Genomic DNA, 20,312 nt, shown 5'->3' on the forward strand with positions numbered 1-20,312 from the left:
TCGCACCTTAAGAATCCATATTCCACATGGAGAGAAGAGGTCTAAATTCAGCCCTCCTTTGGAGTTTGTCCCATTCAACCCGATTTGAGCTACAGCCCTGTGCGCCCCCTGCTGCCAGACCTGGGTTATACCAGGAGCTTCTGGGAGAAGAAGCAGTAAGAGGAGGAGTCATAAACTAACATCTCCAAGCGAGGTTTTTACAGGAATTTTTCAGATTCAACAAATATTTATTGAGAGTTTACCATGAATCTGTACATGTGCTAAGTACTGATCATATAAAGATGCACAAGCAGGGCCTGGGCTAAATTTGAAGCGTGGCCACAATCAAGACCCCAAACCGAAGTTTTTGGATTAAAAATGGTGTATAATCCTGGGGGCTCATGCAGTATAATTCTAGGACTTTCTATTGTTATAGATTTTTAGTTAAGACAAAAATGCTTGTGAAAACATTGATTAAATGTGTACGAGTAGAGAATTACTGCCAAACAACCGATGTGCACATTTATGATTTGAGCAGAACAGCCCTTAAAATACAGCATTAAGTTTCATTCTTTAAAAGCTTGGCAACTAACAGTGTAAAAAGCACATAGGGGAGGGCACAGAAATAGCCTCTGTAGTCCATTTACCAAAGATGACCCAGTTCAGGGTCTGAGCTAGAAGTTAGCAGGTGGCCAGAGCCATCTTAGGGTGTTATTTCTGCATTTCAGCAGAGATCTGCTCTTTTGTGAGTCAGGGGTCCTTAGGCCTTGCTGGGCTTCACCCTTTCTAAGCAAACAGCTAGACTCTTAGGTTGAATTCCTGGAGAGAAGTAAGACTGAGCTGCATTTTATTGACTGCCATAACATCCTCTGGGGTGGGTGGTAGCAAAAAGTGTAGTTTTCTGAGTTAACCACTAGGTGTAGGGGTGAGAAGACGTGAAAGGATCAGATCCTCTTTGACTCAGAAGCATCACATTGAGTTTCTGGGTCACTGAGCAATTTCTTTAATGCCAGCAGAGACCCTGTCAGTCTAGAAGTAAAGGAAACTACATTGAGAAGAGGCCAAGGTGTTTGGGTCACACATTCTGTCAAGTTCCTTTGATCCAGTGAGGACAGAAGTCCTGCAATTTGCATTGTAGTACAAAGTTTAAATAAAACCAGCAGTGAATGCGCTTGAAGGCTACCCAGAATGTGATAGAAAAGAGAAAAAGTCCTATTTTAGAGAATAATCCGCCTATCTCATCTGGGGGCTCAGCCTCATGAATAGGTTTTTAATGAAGGAAAGGGGATTCCCAGCTCAGCTGAGTTCATGATATACTCAGGCAACTTCTGTGCTGTAGGAGTTGTGGTGGAGACATTGGATTAATTTTACTTCTCTTGATCTTTTGCTGTCTCATAAGTTTCACCAGGAGCATCTAGGGCTAGGGATGGAGTTCTGATCAGTAGCTGGGTGGGCTTGGGGAACTGTGGAGGAGAATTTTATGCTGAGAACCTGGCAGGAGGTAACTCTTATATCCCCAAGGGCTAGACTGTATGTGATTTCCTGGGCCCCTGTCAGTGATTCAGTCCACATGAAAATAGCACCAGGAAAGAACTGTCTTAGGGACAAAGAGGTCAGGGAGAAGGATAATAGTGCTCTAACATTAGTGTCTAAGACTGAGATTAAAACTTATTCGAAGGACAAAGGAAACCAGGGTCTAGTCTCCCTTCTATGCTGAACTACCTAGGACACCTGTCTTCACACCTCTTTTTCCTGGGTCATGTCCACTAAGTGGATTACTTGACCATGGAGGTCTGAAGCTCTGGCAGTACCCACAGCTTGCCAGTCTCTTGGAGAGAAACTGGGGCTTCTCTCATTCATGCTGAAATTTCATTTAGACACTATCTTTTTCCCAATCTTCCCTTTTTCCAGATTGGGTTCTAGTTTTGATCTGAAACAAGTCTATGTGAGGGCCAGGGAGGTTCAATTATCTGAGCCTCTTGTTTAATTTCTTAAACTCATTAATATAGTCAACAAAAACTGGTTGAAAACAGTATTACCAGACATGCTGAGTTCTGGGACAAAAACAAAAATTGAACAAAGTATTGACCCTACCCTCAAGGAGTTGAACTGCCAGACACTAAATAGTAAAATAAATGTAGTACTATATAAGTTATGAAAGTGTAACTTGTCTTGTATCCATTGAACTGTCATACCTAAAGTGGATAATAATCACCCCAAGGATTCATTGACCCACTGACCATTTTTTGAGCATTTACTGTGCCAGTTACTGCTAAGTGGTAAGTGGGTAGAAGCAGTCTTGTGGAGCTCACAATTTATTGGAGAATAAAGACAATTAAGTAGACAATTTTTAGTGTGGAGGAAAATTAGACAACTTTTAAAAAGTGTGATAAGGTCTGTGAGAAAGGTGGTATAAGATCCCTTGGGATAGTGGTGTCTCCATAAGAATGTAAATAATTGCTGTGAGAACAACCAATAGGAGCAGCTAAGCTAGTCTTGGTGAGTCAGAGAAAACCTCCTGCAGGGACAGAGAGGTCCAAGCTGAGCCCTGAAGACTGAGCAGGAATTAGGCTGATGTGGAAGAGGAAAATATTCCAGGCTGAGGGGACGACAAAGGTAGAGAACAAAACTTGGGAAGGCTAACATATTCAACATAGCTGGGGCAGAGAGTGTGTGGAAAAGTGGGGGAAATTGAAGATGGGAGTGGAAGGTTTGGTCCAGCTCTGTGGGGCCTTCTCAGCCATGTTTAAAATGTAGACTACCCAGAAGAACCTTGAAGAACTTTAACCTTAAGATTAAAAAGGAGAGAGTTAATTGTGCCTTAGATCACTGGGTGCAGTGTGGTAACTGATTTGGAAATGGGGAGAGAGATCAGAAACTTTTGTAGCCATCCCAGGAGGAGAGAATGGAAGCTAGAAACAAGATAGTAACAGATGGAAAGAAGATAGTTTATGAAACACTTGGGAGGTAGAATTGACAGGTGTTGGGATAGTTTTGCCGTGTGGGGAAGGAAGAGGGTAAGTCAAGAGTGCACATTCTGTTTCTGATTTGGCAATTGGACAGGTGGGCTGTTTCCTGAGACAGGGTTTATGTAAGTGGAGCTTGGAGAGAGAGGTCAAAGTTTCGGACAGAGATCTGGGCATATCAAGATATAGGTGGGAGGAGAATAACAGATCATCTACAGAGAGAACGTAGCATGAGACGAGAACTTGGTCAAGGAAGAAAGTGCATAATGTATGAAAGGACAGGCAGGGAAAGAGGAGCCAGTGAAACCGAGAAACCTATTTAGTGGAGAGCCATGAAACCAAGGGAAGGGGAGGAACAAAGATTGGGCACAGCATGGATTGCTGAGGGTGATGAAACAAAGAATGAAGAGCTTTCACTGGCAACAAGGGATGCTTTGGCCATCTTGATGAGTTCCATTGGAGAGCTGAGGAGAAAGAAGTGGGGATATAAATTTCAAGAAGTTTGATTGTGATTGCAATGGAAAAAATGGAGCAGAACACGTAAGAATTAAGGAACTTCTTTGTTGTTTAAATTTGGAGTGTTTTAATGTGCTTTTAGGCAGAAGGATTCCCTGGAAGAGAAAGGTTGAAAATGCAGGAAGGTGGGGATTGGTGATGGAACAAGCCTTGGAGAGAGGCAGGGTGGTCCTGGAGTCCCAGTGCAGGAGTAGCCTCAGGCAGGAGCTGTGTGTGGCTTCTGTCATGAGAGGAGGAAACAGCGCTGACATTCAGCCGTCTTGCACTGGTACCGCTCAACCAGTTATTAAAACACTTCTGTACCAGTTAGTAAGTAGTATAAGAGTAACTGCAATAAGCAGTAAAAATAATTTGTAAGTGGGCTTCCCGCTGCATCTGAGAAGCTTTGCAGCGCCATCTGCCGGTGCGGCAGCATCACTGCAGGCTGAGAGATTGCTTTGCACTTTCTTTATTAAACACTAAAACTGCCTGTTTAAATTATAGTTGAACTGTGGAGCTGCTACTGCTTCTAAACAGTTTAGCTTCTTTCTTGATTTTATTGCTAGTACATTGTCATTCTTGTGCCAGTAGCAAGTTTCAGTGTTTTAATATTTACAAATTCAAGAATTTTTAATAAAATATTAAAGCCAAACTTGAATGAAGAGACAACAAAGTTTGCATATGTTTCTTAATGTGCCTTTTGAAATATCACAAATGAGAATGTTTTGGTTCCTCAGAAGAACAAAGAAGAAATAACATTAATGAGCTGCAGCCTGGAATGTTTTCTGTTAATTGTGCAAAAGTTCAAACAGTTTGGAAATTCTTTCCAGTTTTTTATTTTGAACATTTTCTAACACACAGTCAAAAAAGACAATAAACACCTGAACACATAATATAAAGATTCAATGAGTTCCGACGTTTTGCCATATTTGTCTTACTAACCTCTACCCATCTTACATATTCACCTGCCTTCTTACCCTTTTTCTTTTCTGAACCATTTGAAAGCAAGTGGCAGATATCATGACCATTCATACCTAACTACTTCATATATACTTCTTACACAATCACAATACAATTATCATGTCTAATGAGTTAATTCCTAATATCTAACAGTTTATAGTGAAACTTTCCCAACTTAAGTGCCTTTCTTTAAAGCATCTTTTATTTTTTCTGACTTTATTAGGTTTTAATTTTTCAAGCTTTAAGTATAATTGACAAAATTACATACGTACAGCACACAGTATGTTTTGAGATATGAGATTTTCAAATTCTACACATTGCTGTATTTAAATTGTTCTCTCCACTTTTCTCTTTAATCTAGAGCAATCCAGTCTTTTTTCTTCTTGGAATTGATTATTTGAAGAGACTAGGTCAGTGTCTTATAAGAATGCTGTAGGAGCTGGGGTTGTGGCTCAGTGGTAGAGTGCTTGCCTAGCATGTGTAAGGCACTGGGTTTGATTCTCAGCACCACGTATAAGTAAGTGAATAAAATATAGGTCTATCAACATCTAAAAATATCTATAAAAAAAGAACACTTTATATTTTGGATTTTTGTTATTGTTTCTATGATGTCATTTAACTTGTCCCTTTTTCCCCTTGTATTTTGTTTCAATTTTCTAAGTTACTAGGCCATTCTTAATCCATAACCTGTGGCACAATCAACAAATTGCCTCCAAGGAGAAATTGACCAATTACCATAGCTCACCTGAGAAGTCTCCTCTTCAGAACTTTAGATCTTTTAGTCTGTGTTATCTCTGCAACTCTCTGATGTCTTTTTTATTTTTTTAAATTTTATATTTATTTTGGTGGTGCTGGGGATTGATCAACCAACATCCCTAGCCATTTCATATTTTCTTTAATAGAAATGCCATACTTTATTCTGCTGTATAAAAAAATCATCCTTATGTAACATATCCTCTTAGAAGAAATATATTATTTCAGATCATAAATAATCAGCAAACATACAACCGTTGACATCTAAAAAATAAACCAACACTGGTGTTTTTCATTAGTGCTGAAAACATACCTGCTCAGGATTTATTTATAAGATAGTACAGTACTGAAACACAAAAATTAAGATATTTGGTTCTTCTAAGAGTAGACACTAACATTTGTGAAGGCAGACCACCTACAGGAAAAAATATGTATATTCTCATACATAAATGCCATTGGGAATGGTCATAGTGGTAGGTATGTCCAACATGAAGTTTCTAGAAAAAATAGAGGCAAGCAAAAAAAAAAAAATTTCTTTTTGGCTTACATGCGAAGTCCTTTCTCTTCTGTCTTATCTTCTTGATATATGCACTATATATTGGTCCCCAAGCATGCTGAGTTCAAATGTCTTGATGCTTTGTTAGCATTATGACTGCTTAGAGCCCAGTGGAATTCTGGTGAAATTAAATAAGGATCTGCTTTCATGAGCACCTCCCTGGAATTAATGCATTTCTTCTCTGAAAGAAGAGTCTGCAGTCCTGGTGGGATGTGAAGGCCCCCACCTCTATGACATTTCAGCAGCTGGGGGAGGTGACGATAGGGTTCTGAAGGTAGCTGAGGGCATTGTTCATAGAGTGGGCAGGGATGGAGGAGTGGAAGTTGAAGACAGTGGTGGAAGTGCCTTAACCAAGCACAGGCATGGCAGGGCAATGCACCTAGTGGTGTGGGGCCAGCTCCTGGGACTGGAACTGCAGCAGCTGGCCCATGAAGTTGAATTTGGGGGGAGATGATGCTTCTCTTCTTCACAAACTCAAGCCTTTTCTAGTTTCTACCCATTAGTCCTCATGAGGTAAGTGAGGCAGATGGTGGTTGACCAGGAAATAGCCCTAGCATGCAAAAGCACTCTTCTTTCCGCATTCTTGATGGAATCTATGAAGTCGATTGCCTCATTGAACCAGGAGTTGAGGTCTGCCTTGTGATTGTCCTCTACAGGGATTCTCTCCTAATGGTAGTATCCCTCAAAAGGGTTAGAGCAATTGGCTGAGACCAACTGATGAAGGTAGTGATGCCCAAGGCATCCAGCATGTCCTTACGGGAAGCACGGTAGGCACTGCCCAGGTACAAAAAGGACAGGATCTCCACTGGGCCACTCTGTTCGTAGAGCTGGGTGCTGCAAGAACTGCATCCAGAGTCTGCACTGTCAGGGATACTAGTACACGGGGGAAGGCTGAGACCCATCGGGGTCGACTGTTTGCTGTACCGCTCAGAGCCGAAAGCTGAAAAAGCTTCATATCCTCCTTTGAGGAAGATTTGTGCGGCCCGCGCTCCTCACGACAGAGCAGCGCGGTGGGCCAGGCCCGCAGTCGCACTTGACGTAGAGGGCGACGCTGTCCAGCAGGACCACCGCGAAGTAGACGTCGACCAGCAGGCGGCAGCGCAGCTCCGCGTTGTGCAAGATATGCTCCAAGCCCTTGGCGTCCTTTGCCCAGCGCCACACGATGGTGCTGAAGCACGAGTTGATGGAGCCGGCAATCCAGCAACAGGCACTGCACCGCGCGCTCCCACAGCAGCACCCGCAGACCGTTAGCGTCCAGCATGCCCACCTTTATGACCGTAGCCGAACCGAGCGCCCCCAGCGTGACTACACTCGCTACTCTGTCTTCGGAAGCCAAGGGCAGGACGGCGGCTTTCAGGGAACAACGCGACCCTGGGTTTATGCGCGGAAACAAAACCTGCTGTAGGGCCTAGCGAGGGATGCTAGCTGGACTCAGACGTCTCGCTTCCCTTTTTCTGCCCTCTTCAACCTGAGCTCATCTTTCTCACTCCCTTTTTATTTTATTTTGAGATAGGGTCTTGTTCAGTTGCACAGGCTGGCCTCAAACTTGTGATCCTCCTGTTTCAAACTCCCGAGTACCTGGGGTCACAGGCGTGCATCACCATGCTCTAAGCGTACTCTCTCTCTCTCCCAACCCCTCTTGTGATTTTTTCCCCCCTGCAATCTATCCAGTTTTTCTATAATAGTTCTTATAGTGACATATATCCTACCTGTAAACAAGTCCTTGCAGCCTGCCCCTTGGCCTGCCAGTTGGTGAATAAAGACGGTTCCCTCTCCTGCTTTAAGATCCACTTGGTGATTTATTGTAATTTTGCCCTAACACATATTGGTGAAGTGCCCAGTAAATATTCTTGCTTGGTAGTCAACAGTGATGGTCTGGAATGTAGTACAAGGTACTGGGAGATCATGCAGCTGTAGCTTTCAGTACTGATTATAAATAGTGTGGTATGAAATAACTACTTCCAAAGAGTAGAGAGTGACAAGAATAAATTGAAAACTTCTCATGCCTTCTGTAGGCATGAGACACAAAGCAGATACAGCTGAAAACCAAGCCCCCTTTCTCAGTGTGATAATGGGGGTGTTGCGGTACCGGTTAAATATGAAAGCCCATATGTCTATATGCCAAGAAAAAGACACTGATGGAGGACTCTGGAACTTCCTGTTCCTCTTTCTTTTCCTTTCTCAGGAAACTGAACTTACCTCTGCATATTCAATAACATTTTGCTTCATAAGAGGATTCCTGATTCTCTTCAGGATCCACCCTCATCATCTCATTGCCTCTAGGCTCATAATGAAATCATTACAATACTTCTCAGACAGAGGACAGGCATCTGAGACAGCCCTACACCAAAGAGTAGTCGAATGTCACTAATTTGAATGGACACAGCCTTGGGAGCATGTATAGAAGTGTTTTCCAAGGTGTTAATTAAGGACAAAATATAAGACTAGATCAAGTTGAATTTGTGACTATTGGTGCCTTCATTTTAGATATAAAATGTAATGTGTTACCTTGAGCACTTGTCTGATGAGTTAGTTAATTAAAGCCTGCATTTGACAGGTCAGTGAAGTTGAAACACCAGAATTTCTACAGCATAATAGAGAAGCTTGAGGAGAGGGAGATGTCAGAAATTATCTGTTATGTGCAATCTACTCCTTTATTACCTATGTTTATAGCCCCAGGAAAGCCTTGAGTTCAACCTTTTCATCAAGGCTTAAAGGGGTACAGCTGGGTTCCCTAACATTAATGGCAACCTAAGGGAATTTCAGAGTGGCAGAAGCTAGGTTATGGCATTTATCACCCAGTGATAGAGAGATATGATCACCATAGCAAGCCTTGATCAGAATGGTGGTAATCATATGAGGTTCTGCGGAGATGGCTAATCATGGGGCCTGGGAAATAAAAATAAATTAGATGGATAACTTACCAAGATGCTGCTTGATATATATAGGTGGAAATGTTGATGAGCATAAATCTGAATTGAGTCACTGTATTGAGAATTCACAGTCTCTCATCTAGTTCCCTGATTGAGCTGATTCATAACCAGAACTCCTGGATTGATGGAGAGTCCCTTTGAATTAGAAACCTGTAATGGGGGCATGTGTCACTATGACTCTCGCTTCAAGCTTTTCCCTGAGGTCAACTGTACAATAAGAAATGAAAACACTCAGACTCACTGGAATTTTTTAGAACCTATTTCAGAATTGATGTATCATTTGGAAACCCAATATGCTATCTTGGACCATTTATTTTCTGAGTGGGGACTCACTAAAGTTTGGTGATAAATGTAATCTCTTTTTAAATTCATCTAACAGTGGTTTCTATGTTTTTTTTTTCTGCTTGATACTCTGACACCAACTAAAAGTGGACAAGTGTTGCATTATAGCTATTCTCAGCTGTGGTGCCAGGAAACGCTGGTGAAGGGAAATCTTCCAAACAATCAGAACTTCAGGCAGTATATCTGCTTGTCCATTTCAAATGGAAGAAGAGGTGATTGAGTACATATTTGTACTGATTCACTGAGTCATAAATGGGTTGACTGAGTGAGTAGTCAGGGGACTTGAAAACATCAAGATTGTAAGATTGGTGATAAAGAAGTTTGGACTGCCAAGGGTACAAAGATATTGATTTATGTGAATACCCATTGTAAGGCATCCTATAGTAGAAGACTGAAGAGTCAGCTGGAAAGTAATCTATCTAGAAGATGTCAATCAGCCTCTTTAACCCAGTTCCTCCAGGGCTTGTTCAAAGAAACCATGGCTCCAAGAACAGAGGCTACACATGGGCTCCTGAACACAGACTTCCCCTCACTAAAGTAGGTCATGTTCCATCACTGAAAAGCACCTAACCAGTCAATGATAAAGGATGAAGTTGAACCTCTGATTTGGCCAGAATTCCTGGGAAAATCACCTAGTCACTTACTGACAGGTTGATCAGACTCATTGAATCTGTCTTCACAAGGGTAGACATGTATTATGAATACAGATTTGCCTTGTCTGTCCCAAATGTTAATTACTATAACTTTGTAATGAGTTTTGAAATCAGTGAGTCCTTGACTTTATTATTCTTTTTTTTTCAAAATTATTTTGACTGGGCTGGGATTGTGGCTCAGGGGTAGAGTACTGGTTTTGAGCCTCAGCACCACATAAAAATAAAGGTATTGTGTCCATCTACAACTAAAAAAAAATTGACTATTTTGATTATTTTGACATGTAAATTTTAGAAAGTATTTTCTATTTCTTCAAAAAGTGTCATTAGGATTTTTGGAAGGATTGCATTGAATCTGCAGATCACTTTAGGTAGTATTATGGTTTGGATCTGGAATGTCTCCCAAAGACTCAGGTACTTGAAGACTTGATCCTCAGTGATCAAGTCTTCAGCATTGTTCACAGGTGGAGCTTTTAGGAAATGACTAAATCATGAGGTCTCTAACCTCATTAATGAACTCATTTTATGGATTAACAATTTGATTGGATTATTGAAAGGAGTTGGTAGAGGCTATAGGAGGAAGGGCCTCCATGGAGGAAGTAGGCTACTGGAGGTGTGCCCTGGGTATGTTTTCTTCCTTTCTCTCTCTGCTTCCTGGCTGCCATGACTGAGTAGTTTTCTTTTGCTGATTTCTTCTGCCATGATGTTCTGCCTCCCTCAGGCCTAAAACAACAGAGTCAGCTGATCATGAACTGAAAGCTCTGAAACCAAAGCCAAGATAAATTTTCCTTTTAAGTAGTTTGTGTCAAGTATTTTACTCACAACATTGAAAAGCTGACTAACATAAGTAGTGTTGATATCTTAACATTTACATCTTCCAATTCAGAAACACAAGATATCTGTTTATTTGTGCCTTTTAAAATTTCTTTCAGCAATGTTCTACAGTTGTACATTGTACAAGTCCTTTATCTCCTTGATTAATCTAATGCTGAAATATCTTACCATTTTATGGTATTATACATGGAATCGTTTATTAATTTTCTTTTTTATATTATTTGTTAGTGTATTGAAAGGCAACTGATTTTCATGGGTTGATTTTGTGTTCTCCAATTTTACTGAATTCATTTATTATTCCTAACAATGATTTCTTTGGAAATCTTTAGGAGTTTCTACATGTAATCTGCAAAAAGAGATAATTTCACTTCTTTTTTTCCAGTTTGGATGATGTTTATTTCTTTTCTAGCATAGTTGTACAGGCTAGAACTTCTAATCCTTTGTGGAATAAAAGTAATGAAAGCAGGCCTCCTTGTCTTTTTCCAGATCTTAAATATTTCAGTTTTTCACCATTTATTATGATTTTAGCTGTGGGTTTTGAATACATGGCCTTTATTATGTTGAAGAAGGATCCTTCTATTCCTAGTGTTTTGAGTGTGTGTGTGTGTGTGTGTGTGTGTGTGTATCATGGGAGGGTATTGAATTTTGTCACATTTTCTCTGTATTAATTCAGATAATCATGTACTAAAAATAAAATGTGTTATTTTATTTTTGTGGTGCTGAGGATTGAACCCAGGGCCTTGCACATACTAGGCAAGTGCTCTGCCACTGTGCTACACCCCCAACCCACACGGATCAATTTTTGTATGTTGAAATATTCTAGCATTCCAGGAATAAATACCCCTTGGTCATGGTGCACAAATCTTTTAATATGCTACCAAATTCAGTTTGCTAGTATTTTAATTTTTTAAAGATACTAGGAATTTAACCAAGGGCTGCTCTACCTCTGAGCTACATCCCCAGCCCTGTTTTTTGTTTTATTTTGCTGAAGCTGGCCTCAACCTTGTGTTCCTCCTGCGTCAGCCTCCTGAGTAGCTGAAATTACAAGTGTGCGCCACCGTGTCCATTACTCACAGTAATGTGTTTGGATTTTTTTTTTTTTTTTTGCTAATATTTTGTTGTACATTTCTTTTTTCTTTATAATTTTTAAACTTTTTATACCTTTATTTTATTTATTTTTTAGGTGGTGCTGAGGATTGATCCCAGTACCTCACACATGCTAGACAAGCACTCCAACACTAAGCTACAACCATAGCCCCTTTGTGTATATTTCAGTGCTCATAAGGGATGCTAATCTATAGTTTTCTTGGAGTATATTTGTCAGGCTTTAGTATCAGGGAAATGCTGGGCTTACAGAATGATTCAGAAGTATTCCTTTGGGCAAAGATTGAGAGGATAAGTGTTAATTATTTTTTAAATGTTCCAATGAAACCATGTAGTTCTGGGATTTTCTTTGTTGGGATGTTTTTGATTGCTGATTCGATATTCCTACTAGTTCTAGGTCTATTCAAGCTTTCTATTTCTTTATGATTCTGTCTTGGCAGGTTGCGTTTCTGGGAATTTGTCAGTTTCATCTAGGTTATCCAATTTGTTGGTATACCAGTTGTTCATAATACTTGTTCTCTGATAATCCTTTTTACATTTTGAATTGATAACAATTCTCTCACCTTCATTTCTGATTTTAGTAATTTAGTTTTCTCTTTTTTTCTTAGACTGTCAGCTAAAGTTCAGTCAATTTTGTTGATTTTTAATTGTATTTATTTATTTATTTTTAAAATTTTTTTTAGATGTTGATAGACCTTTATTTTATTCATTTATTTATATGCGGTGCTGAGAATTGAACCCAGTGCCTCACACATGCTAGACAAGCACTCTATCACTGAGCCACAACCCCAGTCCCTGTATTTATTTTTTGGTACTAGAGATTTAGCCCAGGGGCAATTTACCACTGAACCACATCCTCAGCCCTTTTTATGTTTCATTTCGAGACAGGGTCTCACTGGTTGCATAGGGTCTCCCTAAATTGCTGAGGTTGCCTTTGAACTCATGATCTTTCTTCCTCAGACTACTGAGTTACTGGGATTACAGATGCGTGCCACCACCAATTTTGTTCATTTTTTAGAAGAATGAACTAGCTTTTCTTGATTTTCCTATTGTTTATCTATTCTATTTTATTTATCTCCCATTTAATATTTATTATTTGCTTCCTTCTATTTGCTTTGGGTTTAGTTTACTCTCAAGGGAGAGCCAATGATGTAGTTTATGTCTGAAAGGTGGCTCCTCCCGGAATTCCTCCTTACTTGGGTGAGGCCAGCCTTTGGTTTTACTTGTGCCTTAACTAATTGGATGAGGGCCATCTCCATTATAGAGGGCAATCTGCTTTCTTCAAAGTGCACCAGTTTAAATGAATCTTACCCAACAATCCTCACAGAAACATCTAGAATAATGTTTGACCAAATATGTGGTCACTCTGGTCCATCCAATCTTAACAAGATCTTCACAAGATGTCCCTGGGATTCCTGTGTACACCAAAATTTGGGGCTCTCTGGCTTTAGATGTGGCACCCAAACTGTGCAGTCTGCTATGGGTGTATGGCCTGATCATACTGCTTAACACAGTGAACACTTCCATGGTTCAGTAACTGTTCCCTTTCTCTTTTTCCTTTGTTTTGGTGTTGCTGGAAATTGAACTCAGAGTCTCAAACATACTTGACAAGTGCTCTTGCCAATAAGCTATAACCCTAGCCCTCCCTTTCTCTCTTTTTTTAAAAACTATATTTTTAATTGTAGCTGAACATAAATAAATAAATCTTATTAATTTATTTAATGTGGTGCTGAGAATCAAACCCAGTGCCTCACACATGCCAGGCAAGCACTCTACCACTAAGCCACAACCTCAGCTTCCCTCCCTTTCTCTTTTATAGCTAATCACTCCCTTGGTGATCTCAATCATTCTCAAGGGTTTAAATATCATTTATATGTTGTCATCTTCTAAATCTGTTCCTCCAGCCCAGGCATTTCTCCTAAACTACAAACTCATATATCCGGTTGTCAACCCAACACCTCACTTATAATTCTAACAGCATCTCAGATCTAACCTCCTCTATACTGAGTGTCTATGATGCCCCCTCCTTGAATACTCTCCTTTCAGAGACTCCAAATTTCAGTTTAGACAGTCTGAAATCTTTGGTGTCCTCCTGGGCTCTTCTCTTTCTCTCATACTTCAGATTTAATCCACTAGGAATTACTGTAAAATTCCTAATGGATTTTTACATTATGGATTCCTAATCCATCTTAAAAATTTATCAGGGGCTGGGGTTGTGACTCAGTGGTAGAGCACTTGCCTGGCATGTGTGAGGCACTGGGTTAGAGTCTCAATACAGCATATAAATAAATGAAAAATAAAAGGTCTATCAATATCCAAAAAAATTTTTTAAAAAACCTCTGTTTTAAAAAAAGTATTCAGAATTTAATCACTTTCTACTATTTCCACTGTTCATACCCCAGTTGAACTAACTGATGTCTCCATCCTGCCTAGTTCCCTCCACTTTTTCCTACTTCCTCACCTAACCCTGCTCTTGCTCTTTTTTTTTTTTTTCTGGGAATTGAGCAGAGGGGTACTTTACTACTGAGCTATAGCCTCAACCTTTTTTGTCTTTTCTTTTGAGAGAGGGTCTTGCTAAGTTGCTGAGGTTGAACTTAAACTTGCTGTCCTCCTGCTCAGCCTTTTGCTGAGATTAGAGATGTGTATGTACCACTGCACTCAGAATCCCCTAGTCTCTTGATTCTGTTCTCAGCACAGCAGCCAAAGTAATCTTTCTCTGCTCACAAATCTCTCTCTCTCTCTCTTTGTTACCAGGGATTGAATCACTGAGCCACGTCCCCAGCCCCTTTTTTTTTCAGAGACAGGGTCTCGCAACTCCTTGATAAGTTGCTGAGGCTGGCTTTGATTTGCAATTGTCCTACCTCAACCAGCTAAATTGCTGGGATTACAGATGTGCACCACCATGACTGGCTTTCAAAACCGTCTTCTGTCAGTTGGCAGAGTGCTTGCCTCACATGTGCAAGGCCCTGGGTTCAATCCCCAGTGTTGCAAAAAACAACAAAAAACTGTCTTCTAGCAGGGCACAGCGCACACCTGTAATCCCAGTGGCTCGGGAGACTGAGGCAGGAGGATTGTGAGTTCAAACCCAGCCTCAGCAACAGTAAGGCAATAAGCAACTCAGTGAGACCTTGTCTTTAAATAAAATACAAAAGAGGACTGGGGATGTGGTTCAGTGGTTGAACGCCCCTGAGTTCAATCCCCGGTACCAAAACAAAACAACAACAACAACAAAAACCTGTCCTCTAACTTCTCTGGGTACTCAGAGAAACTCGCTCAAGGCCTACATGTTCTCCATTGCTCTCTGCACCAGCCATTCAGGCCTCCTTGCTCTCCTGGAGGCACACAGCATGCTTCTTCTTCCTTAGTGCGCCGGCACCAGAGGTTCCTCCTGTCTGGAAAGAACTTGCTCCAGACACCTGGGGATGATTCTTCATGCTTTTCGAATCTTTCCTCAGTGGTCACTGTATCATAAAATTTTAAGAGTTCATATTTTCTTGATGCTTTAACCTCACCACAAACAGAGAATGAACACACCACCCAGGGAACCAGGTGCACCTGTGTGATAAGGGTGGTCCCTGTCATAAGTCCCTCAGCTTGTCTCCCTTGACCATGACTTGAAAACATTCAACTGTACCAGTAAAATACCCTTATGCCTTTTGCTCTGTACTTCACCTGAATGCCAGGAGGCGCACCTGCTAGGATGAGCCCACTCCCCAGGAGTTCCTCCCATCGTCTCCTGTTGGTGTGCCATACATGCCTTTCCTAGTATCTGTGAACACAGTAACTCCTTCCATTTCGTATGACTCTCTGAGTAATTTATGTAGCTGTGTTGGAATGATCCTTAAGGATTCCACAAATAAACTTACTCCCCCATTTACAACCAAGTCGCCTCCTAAATGAGTCCCATACTGGCCACTATATTAAAAGAGCCATCTTCCCTCTCCCAACAAACCCACACTCTGGATCACATTCTTTACTGTAGTTTTTCCTCTAGTACTTACCACCCTCTAATATAAAACTTGAATTTTAAGTGTATGTTTGGTAGTCTGAATAATGGCTCCCAAAATGTCCACATCCCAATCTGTGGTACCTATGAATATATTACCTTATATGGGAAAAGGGAATTTGCAGATGTAGTTAAAGCTATGGAGATGGGGAGAGCTTCCTGGATTAGTTAGGTAGAACAAATGACATAATCATAAAGTCTTTGTAAGAGGAGGCAGGCGAGTCAAAGTTTCAAAAAGAAGAAAAGTTGGAAGCAGAGGTTCAGAGGTGAGAAAAGATTCTGTGCTGTTTGTTTTGAAAATGGAGGAAGGGATCTAAAATCAAGGAACATGGGCAGGCTCTAGAGGCTGGAAATGACAAGCTAAAGGGATTCTCCTCCAGAGCCTCCAGAAGCCTGAGAATCCATTTTAAACTTTTGACCTCTAGGGATAAATTTGTGTGTGTGTTTTTTTAAGCCACTAAACTTATGGTGATGGTTTTATATCAGCAAAAGAAACTAATATGTCTGGGGAGATAGCTCAGTTGGTAGAGTGCTTGCATCACATGCACAAGGCCCTGGGTTCAATCCCAGCACCACAAAAAACAAAACAAAACCAAATACACTGAGTTTGTAGTATAAAGTCTTGTTTCTACCCAATAAAATATATATTCCACAAGGCTGGAAAATGTCATCTGTTTATATTTCCCCAGTGTTTCTCAGACACAAAAATAAGATGTGCCAAATATTTTGCACTGCTCTTGGTCCACACCCAGCAGGGCTGTGGCTGAGTTACAGGGCCATTGTATTTTATTTTTATTATTTTGGTACTGGGGATTGAACCCAGGGGTGCTTTACCACTGAGTCACATCCCCAGCCCTTTTTATTTTAAGACAGGGTCTCTCTAAGTTGCTGAAGGTCTTGCTAAGTTGCTAAGCCTTGTGATCCTCCTCCTCAACCTCCTGAATCACTAGGATTATAGGTATGCACCACCAAGCAGGGCAGCTATTTTGGAATCTATTGTGGGACTAAGGTGAGCAAACCTGTCCTAGGGACAGAGATGGGCAGGCTTCCTCCAGGTGACATCCCAAGTGAGTCAATGGGCTAGTGTATAAAAGCAAGTTTGAACAAATAGTAGAACATAGGGTTTGCTGGACAGCAGGGCACATGAAAGGAAAAACTGGATCAGTTTAGTGACGGTGCTTTCTTGAAGATGTAGATCAGAAAAGCAAAGGGGGGATACTTTCAGAGGACATTATGTTTACTCAGAACCCAAGAGCACATTTTCCAGAGACATCTATGATGGTCATATCCAGCACCATACTTTGATAAACACAATTGAGCTCTGCAGACCATCTTGTGCAAAGCTGGACCTACAGTTGTAATGATGTTTGGTGGTGGTCCAGTCTGTGCGTGAGCATGTTTAGTGTAGAAAGCCTTGCTACCTCCTATTCCTACTGTCTCTCACCAAGAAGCTCCTGATGCAGACAGACTGTAAGATGCTGCTCATTGAACCTCCTCCTGGTTTTCATGCCCTTGTGAAATCTCCCCATGTTGGGAGTGCATGGGACCAGTGACTTGCTTTTAAGCAATGGAATCATGGCAAAAGTGACATGATCATGTGCGATTGTGACTTCTGCTTTGCTAGCTGACACATTTTTTTTTCTGTGCTGGGCCTTGAACCCAGACCCTTGCACATGCTAGTTAAGCACTCTATCACTAAGCAACATCCTCAGCCCTTTTTCTTTTCTTTTCTTTTCTTTTTTTTGTTGAGACAGGGTCCCTCTAAGTTGCTCAGGCTGGTATCAAACTTGCAATCCTCCAGCCTCAGTCTCCCAGGTAGCTGGAATTACTGACACGCATCACTATGCCTGGCACTGATATTGTTTTCTACCTTCCCTGTTTGAAAGCTCTGATGAAGGGGAAAGGCCCACATGGCAATGAACTGAGGTCAGTGTCTGGCCACTAGCCAAGAGGGAAGTGAGACTGTGAGGCTAACAACCCATTAAGACTGAATTCTGCCAACAACACCTGAGCTTAGAGGTGGGTCCTCTCCCATTTCAGCCATTGGGTAAGACCCCAGAGTGGCTGACACTCTGATCGAAGCCATGCAGGTGGGCAAAAGTGTGGCTAGTCTGCGCCTTTCCATCCACCCTGGAGTGAAGCTGGAGGAAGATAGATTAGGGGCCAGCAGGGATTGGAAGGGCCGCTTGATGTTTCTTGGGCCCATGTGAAGCTGGGCTTTGGGGCTGTGGAATAAAACAGTGATGAATAATCTGCTTGGCCACTGCTGGTCTTTCTCCTTCAACATTCTGGACTGCCCGCATCACACACCCTGATGCAAATGCCATTGATTCCAGTGACAGCGCTGATGTCACTCTCCCCTTCCCACCACTTCCAGCAAGCACACTCCATCAGTTAATGTGTCATTTCACACTGAACAACCAACTGTAAGAATGGTGAGAAATGTAATAGATTCCCATTTGGTCTTGATGCCTGCTGGAGAAAGGGAACTGGCCGGAGCCCACAGCGGGAGGTGATCTGGAATAAGGCAGATGGACGGGTGCAGGAATCGACAGAACAGGGTGGTATTTTGACTCAGCAGTCAGACTGTTTCCCTAGAGTCCTGGTTCAGCCCCCTGAGAGTCAGTGCCTTGTTTCCTTATCTGTAAAATGGGATTGAGAGCTATCCCCATCCCATAGGGCTCTTATGAAGTTTAATTGCTTTATTTCATGTAAATCTCTTCAAACATATGGAAATTTAAAGCACATAAAATTTAAAAAAAATTGTTATTTTTAGTTATACATGGTATAGAATATATTTTGACATATTATACATACATGGAGTATAACTTCCCACTTTTGTGGTGTATATGATGTAGAGTTACACTGGTCGTATACATTCATATGTGAGCATAGAAAATTTATGTACAATTCATTCTACTGTCTTTCCTATTCCCATTAACCCTCCCTTCCTTTCATTCTCTTTTGTCTAATCCAATGAACTTTTATACTTTCTCTCCTCACCCTCTCTTGTTATGGGTTAGCATCCACATAACATTCAGCCTTTGGTTTTTTGGGACTGGTTTATTTCACTTAGCATGATAGTCTCCAGTTCCATCCATTTACCAGCTAATGCCATGATTTCATTCTTTATAGCTGAGTAATATTCCATTGTGTATAATACCACATTTTCTTTTCTTTTCTTTCTTTTTTTTTTTTTTTAACTAATTGGACCTCAAAACCTGAGAAAACACTTCTAAGTTTAAACCTTAGCTTAATGAAAGAATGCTAAACCTTTTTGATCATCCTGGGATCACGGCAACACTTTGCTACCTGGGACTTACAAAGACAGTGAATATAAATGAAGCTGCGGGGTCCTCTGAGACTGGTGAGGCTACTGCTACCTCCATAGCTTTGGATTAAACCTGGGGTATGTGGCCTCACATAAAAATCATCCTAGAAAGGAGAAGGAAGAAGGAGGCAATGAAAGGCCTGGAAAAGAGCCAGGGCAGACAGACTACTTTAAAGGATCTATAAAATCTTTCTCTACATGGAATGTGTTCTGATACAGGTCTTCATGGTATATTTTAGCCCCACCCCCAGTCTTAAAGGACCCCAGGAGACATTCTGAAAGACAATACTGTACACATGGGACATTTTTATCCCTAGTTCATTAGTGCCCCATCATCCTTCTATAAGCAAAAAAGTGACTGAGATGGGTGCAGACCTCACGAATTTGGCAAAGCCTTTATTCACCAGTGGGGTCAGAAGTTGGAGGGCTCACTTTCTGAGTGGAAAATGGCTCTGGTTACAGGGGAAGTATGGGTTATATAGGTCACATCGGGGGTGTCTCAGTCCTTGTAAACTTCAACAAGATGTGGGCAAAATGTTTAAAAATCTGGAACTTGATTTTACTGGGCAGTTTTTTTTTTCTCATTTTTTTTTATTGTAAACAAATGGGATACATGTTGTTTCTCTGTTTTGTACATGGCGTAAAGGCATACCATTTGTGTAATCATCAATTTACATAGGGTATTGTTGTTTGATTCATTCTGTTATTTTTTCCCTCCCCCCCACCCCTCCCACCCCTCTTTTCCCTTTATACAGTCCTTCCTTCCTACATTCTTGCCCCCCTCCCTAACCCTAACTCTAACCCTAACACTAACCCCTCCCACCCCCCCATTATGTGTCATCATCCACTTATCAGCAAGATTATTCGTCCTTTGGTTTTTTGAGATTGGCTTATCTCACTTAGCATGATATTCTCCAATTTCATCCATTTGCCTGCAACTGCCATAATTTTATCATTCTTTATGACTGAGTAATATTCCATTGTATATATATACCAGTTTCTTTATCCATTCATCAATTGAAGGACATCTAGGTTGGTTCCACAATCTGGCTATTGTGAATTGAGCAGCTATGAACATTGATGTGGCTGTATCTCTGTAGTATGCTGATTTTAAGTCCTTTGGGTATAGGCCAAGGAGTGGGATAGCTGGGTCAAATGGTAGGTCCATTCCAAGTTTTCTAAGGAATCTCCACACTGCTTTCCAGAGTGGCTGCACTAATTTGCAGCCCCACCAGCAATGTATGAGTGCACCTTTCTCCCCACATCCTCGCCAACACCTGTTGTTGCTTGTATTCTTGACAATCGCCATTCTAATTGGGGTGAGATGGAATCTTAGGGTGGTTTTGATTTGCATTTCTCTTATTACTAGAGATGTTGAACATTTTTCCATGTTTGTTGATTGC

General features: G+C 41.1%; 1 pseudogene across 1 annotated transcript; it reads right to left on the reverse strand.

Moving 5' to 3' along the window:
* Window positions 1–5: 5 nt before the first annotated feature.
* On the reverse strand, window positions 6–11,063 carry LOC306665877 (dual specificity protein phosphatase 1-like; annotated as a pseudogene). The gene has a single exon. The product of its transcript is annotated as a dual specificity protein phosphatase 1-like (transcript).
* Window positions 11,064–20,312: the final 9,249 nt, after the last annotated feature.

Source organism: Sciurus vulgaris, assembly GCF_902686455.1.
Source record: "Sciurus vulgaris genome assembly, chromosome: 7".
Lineage (NCBI taxonomy): Eukaryota > Metazoa > Chordata > Mammalia > Rodentia > Sciuridae > Sciurus > Sciurus vulgaris.